The following is a 9,596-nucleotide window of genomic DNA, read 5'->3' as shown; positions in this document are numbered from 1 at the left end:
AAAATTGTCCTGAATTACGTTCGATTGGGTCCTTTCGGGACGAAGAGCGGTCCAATAACAGCAACCAGGAGCCAAAACCCGGTAAGCACAGCCAGGGGAATATAGAAGCCGCGGTCAATGCCCATTTCACAGCTGGGTGCTTAGTGACAGGGATAAGTGAACAACTGGTCCAAGCGGGTAAGGAGCTGAAGCACAAAAGAATTGAGAGAACGATGCCAGGACATTGCAAACTCAGACCGATGGTTCTCGGAACAGCCTCTAAAGATCCGTCTTCAACCGTGGACAATCGGCCAACAAGGGGTGGGGTTAACCTCACAAGACACCATTCCACAGAACAACGGGCATCCGAAACGGGGGTCTGCGGAGATTGGGTACCTTGCATTGTCAGTAGGCGACAAAATACACTACTACGCAATCGTGGTAAGGTGAGGGGTCCACGCAGCCAAACAAGACAACAGCGGCGAAAACGAACCAGAGAAAGTAGATGGTTAGACTGGTAAAGAGTTACATGTTCACTACATATAACAGTTCTGTGTCATATAGGCTGGCACCGTTGCTTTGTGTGGGTTTCAATCGAAAGTCATGGGGAGTCAAAAGGGGCCATTTTGGCGAGAAGTAGTTCCATCCATTCACTCCACGTTAAAGGGTTTCCATTTTCAGTCATATCATGGGTTCATGAAGTAGTCTGTATGTGAACACTGTTGATGCAGCGTCCAGGAACAAAAAATTTTTCTCTACAGGAGAGTGTATGGCGAACTTGTGGTTCAACGTTATTCCAGCAATAAATGTGTGATGTTGCGTAGGCTTGAAACATCCAGTCTTTCGTTAGCTTTGATTTATGCAGCCCAAATTTCACATCTTTAGGGAAGCACATCTCGTACATGAGCCGACGAATCACAGGGCTAACAAACCAGAAAGCAGCACACCAAACTGTGAGACAGAATTATTTAGCTTTCAGTGTGTCTGGGTTACGAAACACCGTCTACCGAGACAATGTAAATCGCGAGGTGGACAACGTGTGACTTGATAGAAGGGTGTGAAAGAGACTACGGAGAGTTTGGGTGTTGGTGGTGCTGTACACCTTGTACGATAGGGTTCCCGTGGCACCGTCTGTGCTCGGCTGGAGACATTGCAAGAAATGGCGGCTGATGGATGTCAGTGGCGTTCATGTTGTTAGTTTCCCTCCAGTGTCAGATTGAGCGCTTGGAATACTTGAGATAGGCCAGCCACCACCCGTACCCACTCTTCTGCTTTAAGCATAAATGGACGAAGTTTATGGTTGTACGGCGGTGGGGCATCAGTGTCAAAATTGATGTTACTGCATCTGATGATGATGATTTCTGCATTGAAACGATGATAAATCATCATCATTATCATCAGAGACAGCAACACCAGTGCTGACACTGGTGTTCACTGCCGTACAATTACAAAGTTTGGTTAAATACATAAAAAGCCTTGAAGCGAGAGAAAATAAGGGTACACGAAACAGCGAGCTGGTACTAGGTCACCACGAGTATCATGCAGCAGCTGCACACTCAGGTCCTCAGACAAGCTGGAAAATCGCAGTGATTAGCTGCCATTTCTTGCAATGTCTCCGTCAATCTAGAAAATTACAGCGCGGACAACACTGAGACTGACTAGCTTCTATTTCTTGCAATGTCTCCGGTCAATCGTAAGAGAGATCATGCGGACCACACCAAGAACACCTGAACTCTTCGTAAACCCTCTTATTACAGCTGTCCATTTCGCAGTTCGCGTCATTCCGAAATGCGCACAGAGCAAAACACTCGCCTCGGTGGACGACATGCCGTAACGCATGGCGAGCCATCGTAGCTGATGTTGCTGGATATTTATCGCGAATGAAGTACCCGCTGCACAACCGAATACCTGTTTCCTAATCATCCTGTTATGAATTTGTTGCGTCCACCCGACACCAACAACGATTCTGAGGCATCGACGGCCAAAAGCCTGAAGACGCCTCACGTCGTCTGTCCGCATGTTTCACAATCATATGGAAACACATCCCACAAAGGATGCAAGTTAGCAAGCGTGATTATGGCTTTCCAGACTGATGCGCTAATTTCATCAGACACGCTTGAGTCAGGGCTAATACGACTACCCAGTTATGTAAAATTGCCCACAACTTTTAGTAATTCTCATCTAATTATAAGAGGCGTGCTCAGAGACTGCACATTATGAAGCGTGACTCTGCACTTTGAAGGTACTAGGCGCATTCTGAAAGATGGTACGACGGCTGTCATTCTGTTCAACAGCGCTTGTGCTTCGTCTGTCTTCAGTGTACTCCAGATTGACAAGATTCCGACCGTCAACGATGTGGACACCGGGGTTTTGAAAACCTTACAGCTTTCGCTTCATTATTTCATTAATTAAGAAGTTCAAGAACAAAGAGAGTACGTAACCTTGTCGGACACCACTTTTTGTAGGGAAGCTCTTGGAGAACTCACCATGCACGTTCACACCCTTATATTTACAAAGCTCTAAGGAATGTCCTGTTCAACCGGTGTTGTTAGCAGTACTGACCGACCGACAGAATCAAAAGCGCCCTTGAAGTCAAGGAACAAGTATGTACACATGGCGTTGTCCCAACATCTGGCGTGGTGTGCAGCCATGGTTGACGCAGCCTCTACCCAGCCGAGATGCCGTTTGGTTCCCACGGGTCGTTTTGTGTCCAACCGTGAAAGGACGAAGAACCAGTGATGCCACAAGCCTTGTCACAGTGGGAGTAAAATGACACCACTAACTACTACATTCACTGTAGGTACACTTTTCAAGAATGGACAGTTTCACTGATTCACTTCAGTTGTTTTGGCGTGCGTCTTATTCACAGAGAGACGCGACTAGGCTAGGAAAGCAGAGGCGGGGGAACTCACTATCATCCATGAATACGGTGGGTTGTAAGCAGCAAGAGCACGACGCAACTGAGTATAAATATAGAGGGGATGAGATGTCCCATGCGGTTAGAGCGCGAATTCACTGACCGGAAGTTCCGTGGTTCAAACCCGACCTCTGCCTCTCGACTACCCCTGTTTAAGCTTGGGAAACCTGGCAGTATCCCAGCCCTCGTGCAACCTTCGGGTGGCATGGCAGTTGGGCACCGAAATGGTGCGACAGCTGAACGATTTAAGGTGGGTCACAGATTTGTGCGTGATACGTTCGCTTCAAACAGGTTGTCATGGCACCACGGTCAACAGTCAGACAGATTTCAAGTCAAGAATGACTACCATTTTTGATTGCTGAAGCACGGGCGCTTCCTCGGAAACTCGCAGAGATCAAAAACATAATCGGCACGTCCTCTTGAAAGGTGGAACCCGGTTAGATTGTCCCTCTCTAACAAGCCATAGAGCACGTTCAATGCCACAGCTCCAAAACTAGTGGCACGATAGTTTTCAGGGGGCTGGCGAAACATTTCTGAAAGTAAGGATTCATGGTAGAGTTGAATGCAATGAAATTGCCCAGCTTCGCAAACAGATCATTTATGCTACTTGAGCTAGGAACATTCTCCTTTATAGCAAAAGAACTTATGAGGTGCTTTTTGAAAAACAGTTGAGTCCTTTCCGCGTGGGCGAAAATTTCGACCACTGCTATTTGTAGCTCAATACCTTTCAATACCGCATCCTCAGCATCATCGTCATCATCTTCATCCTCATCATCATAATCATCATCGTCATCATCGACAGCATGACACCAGTATTCAACACCGATGCTTCACTGCCGTACAACCGTCTCTTCGTGACGGCTGCTATTTGTAGCTCTTTCAATACTGCCTTTGAGACTACCTGATTTGCTGTCGTTCAAGAATTTGGGGCCAACCTGCGTCTGTTTAGTTTATCGGGCATTTTGAACATAAGGATTTACGATGCGCCTAATTCTGCAAGTATGCTCTGCTCGCTCCGTACAGCACCATAGCCAGGCATATGACCATAGATTAGTCGTCTTTTTTTGAAGAAAGTTGGGTAAAATCTGTCAGGTCCTGTTGCCGTTTGGTTCACGAAGGGTTTCACATTTCATGTCTTCTGCCCGTTAATTAAGGCTTCTATACCATTCGCCCGCATTTATTGCCTCCGGAAGCTGTGCTGCAGAAGATCAGCTTAACTGTTCTTCTTCCAACTCGCATTTTTCCGACCTTATTACTCCACTGACAGTTGCGTCCTGCATGTGAGTAGGCCGTATTGAGTAGTATACAGCAGGGCCGTTTCACAAGCTCTTGCAACTTCGGGTTCCCTGAGGACGAATTTCTCCAGAAGGATTAATCGGCTGAAAGAAAGTCCAGGAACATGAAAACCCACACCACGTAATCGGCTGGAAGGTCTGAGAGCAACGTTGCCTAGCTTGGTGCCACTATATAAGACCCAAGTAGACCATGTGCTTCAATGTCAGTCTCAACGGTATAAACCCAACTTCTCGGCTGTATTCTGGTGTGACAGCACCATTTTGAGAAAGACGGTGTGGAGTCTTGTCCCAGACCATGTATTTTGCCAACACCATCATTGGATACCCTGCCATTCCAACGTGCTTTGAACACTGACTTTATGCACTGATGATAAAATAACTGGAGAGTTTTGCGCCGTAGGACACTGTAGTATACGGTGTCCGTCATTTTGATTGATTCATAGTATTGGTGATGTACAACCTTGATTACTGGGCTTTGGCTCATGAGCTTTGTTTCTGTTTTCCATCCACAGAAATTGTCGTGAACACCTGCCTTCGGGGAATCACTGTCCTCTGGTGCTTCCATAGCATGCATATTACAGACATTATCGGGAAGAGGCCCGTGTAAGCAGACGGCTAAGGGCCAAAGAATAGCCAGCTCTGATTGGTCAGATTCACGGATTCACGGGTCGATGCAGAGGATCGAGGATTTGTCCAAGTTTCCCGGGTTGATTTTGTTCCTGTCGTTCAGCGACTGCCGTTCACCTGAAAGGCGCATGTGTGAAAATGGTGCGGCACTGCTCTTTAAGTATTCAGCTTGCTTACCAGTTTGCTTACCAGCGCGAGGACTCATAAATAAGTGTCTAATAGTGTTTTGAACTGGTTTCACGGATTCACGGATTCACGGATTGATACACAGGATCGAGGCTTTTGCCCAAGTTTCCCGGGTCGGTTTTGTTCTTGTCGGTCAGTGGCTGTCGTTCACCTGAAAGGTACAAGTGAAAAAAGGGTGTAGCACTACTCTTTATGTTCTCAGTGCGGGGCAGTATGCTCGCCAGCGCGAGGATTCGCATAGATAAATGTCTAATAGTGCTTTAAATTGGGTTCGAGAAGGAGCGTGTACAACCGTCGGAGGAAGGTCATTCCACGCAGCTACTACCCGAAATGAAAAAAGTTTTGTCTAATGAATGTGTGCGCTCTGAGTTTGAAAATCTTACCATGTCCTCGCCGTGTGTTTGCTGGGACAATGTTGAAAAAACTACTGAGCAAGCTTCGTTCAAACAGAGCACAGCTAAGAAATAGGCGCCCTCCTGGACAATGATACTCCAGGAGAAGGAGGTCAAACACCACGAGACCCGTTTCGTCGTCCACGGATTTGAGGCCGGCAGTCATTTTCGTGATGGCTAACTGGACACGCTCGATGGGGGCTACGACTTTCGAGCGCCCTAAGTAGACAATTTTGCTGGTATTTTCAAGGAGCGTTCTGACTTAGGCCCCATGGAGCATTCGGAAGTCCATGCGAGCATTACGAGAGAAGGTGCGCCAAATCATCCGTGAAAAGGCGAATGCCTTTTAGTTTGATTTCTTATGATGTAGTGGAAAGGACATGTTTTAGGAGAGCCAAGTAAACAAGCCCCTTTTGGCGTCTATCCTCGTGATGCCTTCTGGTCACTTCTCACCATACATGACGAAGCCATGCGTCCGAACGAGATATAGAGGTGCATTTGGTCATTCAGAGGAAGGTGCCAGTCCAGCGAACACTGCTTTGCAACGCCTACATCCAGTAGAGTGGCACTGACACTGGAACTGCAGGATTTCAAATCGTCCGCAAAAAAGTAGGTATAGACGAGGGGGAAAATCTGGAAGGTCGTTGACGTTTATCAGAGACAGCAGCGATCCTAGAACGGGGCCCTGAAGAACTTTAATGAAGAGTGGCGCTGGAGAAGAGTAGGTTGAGCCTGCCTTTATTCGGAATGATCTGTCTGATAGGAACGCCTTGACCCAGTGTATGATTTTCCCTTGTATCCCGTAGGACTGGAGCTTGTGGAGCAGCGGGACCCGATTCACGGATTCACGGACTGATACACAGGAGCGAGGCTTTTGCCCAAGTTTCCCGGGTCGGTTTTGTTCTTGTCGGTCAGTGGCTGTCGTTCACCTGATAGGCACAAGTGAAAAAAGGTGTAGCACTGCTCTTTATGTTCTCAGCGCGGGGCAGTATGCTCGCCAGCGCGAGGATTCGCATAGATAAATGTCTAATAGTGCTTTAAATTGGGTTCGAGAAGGAGCGTGTACAACCGTCGGAGGAAGGTCATTCCACGCAGCTACTACCCGAAATGAAAAAAAGTTTCGTCTAATGAATATGTGCCCTGAGCTTGAAGATTTTCTTACTATGTCCCCGCCGGGTGTTTGCTGGGTCAACGGTAAAATACCTGTTTGCCAAGCTTTGTTCAAACAGGGCGTAAGTAAGAATTAGGTCCCCTCGGAGGCGACGGTACTCCAGGGGAAAGAGATCAAGCATCGCGAGACGCGTTTCGTAGTCCACGGACTTGAGGCCGATCAAGCGCTTTTGAGAATCTAAAAATATGGCAGCTGGCAAGATTCCCTCATCCTTTACTTGGATTAAGCTGTTTATAAACACGATAATTTTCCTCGCGCCAAAGCGGTTTGCGAGAGGTTCGTGCTGGGCTCTATCAAGTTGTTGGATGATCTAGGGTAGCTCGCTTCAGAATGCATTCCATCCACTTGCATGGCACGCTAGCGAGGCATTTAAACCTGCAGCTGCCAGGCGATAGTCGGTCACGCGTTTTAAAGATTACCGTGACACTCGCTCTCTTCCAAGCAGAGGGGAGGTGGCCCTTGTCAAGCGACTGAAGAAACACCAGTTGGAAATGTTTTACCAGTGTAGACAACGTCTCATTCAGGATCCTTGGTTGTATATCGTCGGACCCAACGCGCCAAATGTTCTTGTGTAAGAGTTCTTCCGAGTTCTTCCACCGTGAAGGCTAGGTCGGTTCGAGGCCGCTCGTGGTTACGCCTTGACTAGACTGGATTTGTTGAGAACGCTGGTGCTGAATATAGAACTGCATAGTGTTCATTGTCAACTTCAGCTACAACTGTCGGGACATTTATGGGTTCCTCGTTCCTGTCCCTCGAGGAGAAGGCGGGTGGCTTGTTTCTGCGACGGCCTCACGTATTTAAACAGCGCATTTCTCTTTTTCAGGGCAAGATCCAGAATGGTGGCTTGTTTTTGTATGTTCAGCCGGCGGATTTCTCATTTACAGCAGTTCTGCATTTACGAAATGCCAGCTCATCTTCTGTCACACGTAGTCAGTTACTTGAAAAAGTTGATGCCTCTTTTTCAGAAGACGCCGAATACTTCAAGGTAGCTTGGGGCTCATTTAACTGCGTGCTGGTTCCTGCGACGAATATCGGGTCAACCTCGTATTCCCATACAAGTCTTCCACTGAAACTGGTCCCAGTTTAGCTTGCTCAAGAAAGATACGCACTCCTGAAAGAGCTGCACGGTGTAACTTTCGAATCCATGCTTGATGTTAGGAGTTTCTCGCCTAAAAGGAGACGAAATCAAAGGTCAGCAAACAGTGGTCGGTTTGTCCCCGTGGAGCGCTAATCATTGCCTAAACAACGAAGTGTCTTTCGTCGGTGACGACCAAATCCGGAAGAAATGGTAGTTGCGGTATCTGTGGGTGCGGCGACATGTTGTGTCCAAGCGCTCCGTTGAACGACTTCGGCCAGTGCCTCCGCAAAACGTCCACTTGATCTGAGGCTCTGAAGCTCAATCCAGGAGGCCATGGAAGCATTGAAGTCGCCTACCAGCAGGAGATGAGTAATGTGGTAGTTGGATGAGAGTTGCTTGAGGGTTGGTATGAGGAATTGGTCATCTTCCGTTGGGAGTCGAGAGGCAGTAGAAGACAACGCCCAGAAGGAGAGGATCGAACCCACGCATCGTAAAAAGGTGCAGAAGTGGTATCACAGAAGACAATCGGGATGGACAGGGCCGCATGTCTGCACAAAGCAAGCCTACTAGTCCTCCCTCGTTTTGAATCAGTTCGAAGAGCAGAGTACTCACCTATCGAGACATCAGACAACCAGTGAGCCAGAACTCTGCAAGTGCAAGTATTGACGGTTGTTCAAGACAAACTGACCATTTAATATAGCACAGTATGTTGAAATGAGTGAGGCAGTTTTGACAAGCATTTCAATATTGTGCTTGCTGCCTCCAAAGGCGAGGAGCCGACAGGTTGGCAAACTTAATGGCTGCACGTCAGATTTGAGTCCAAAGCTCAGGAGAGGCCTCTAAGGTACATTCGCCTGCTTCTTGTCATTGTGATTTCGAGGGATGATTTTAATTTTCAGGATTCTTTCGCACTGCGGGGGGGCAGGTTTTCGCAGAGCCTTTACCTTTGTAGGAAGATTTTTCGCGGTTGATGAAAATTTCCACCATTGCTACTTGCGGTTCTTCCAATACCGCCTTTTAAACACCAGGTTTGATGTTGATCAGATACTTGCGGCAAACTTTCGTGTTTATGGTTTCCTGGGCGTTCTGCCGCGGTTTGATCGGGAAGGTGTCTCTGAGGACCTGAGCGCTTGGGGATAGCACCAAGAGGTAATCCTTTTGGTGGCGCTTCCATGAGACTCCTTTTCGCATAGGAATGCACCTTGAAACCAGTCAGCAGTTTTCTGACTTGGCAAACCTCATGCGGCCTGTTTGGTAGCAGCTGCCTTTCTTTCGTGTTTGTGTGGACACCCGATATGCTTGCGAGCATCGTGGCTAACTGGGCGTGCGATGAATTTTTTGGTTTGCTTCACCCATAATGTAGAGGCAACTGGCGCAGCCGAATGGGTTAGATGCGTTGGCTAATTGGCTTACCTTGTCGATCTGTGAACCCGTGCATCCAAAGTGCTACCAGGTCTTGCATGTGTGGCACCGCATAACAGATGGCATAACGGATGGCCATTTCGCCATGGAAGCGTTCTGCCATGGCCATTCAAAAACATGGCCGATCCGTCACTAACGCAACATTTGTTGATCTAATGTGCTTGACTTTCACGTTGCGCTCTAGATAGCCACATACTCGTCGTTATTTACCTTCCTCACTCACGTACGGCGATAGTTGGCGTTTTTGCAGCAAAAACACCTGACATAGCCCTCCGACAGAAACTTTGCGGTTAATTGAAAATTTTCCAGGATAAATTGCCAATGCGTGTTTATTAATGGCTTCATCTTCTAGCGGATCTGGAACTACGGATGCCGAAGTTTCATTTGAAACTTTCTCGGCAGAGATCTTGCGTGGATGCGAACCTTGTTTGGCCAGCTTGTAGTGGGAAAAGCTTTAATAGGGTGATTAAAGAACACAGCATCTGACAACTTCACGAAGCTTTTGCGACGTCCATTTTAGAGAAATGAG

Source organism: Opisthorchis viverrini (assembly GCF_000715545.1).
Source record: "Opisthorchis viverrini unplaced genomic scaffold opera_v5_275, whole genome shotgun sequence".
NCBI lineage: Eukaryota > Metazoa > Platyhelminthes > Trematoda > Opisthorchiida > Opisthorchiidae > Opisthorchis > Opisthorchis viverrini.
The sequence above is the reverse complement of the archived record's forward strand: the minus strand, read 5'-3'. Positions refer to the sequence as shown.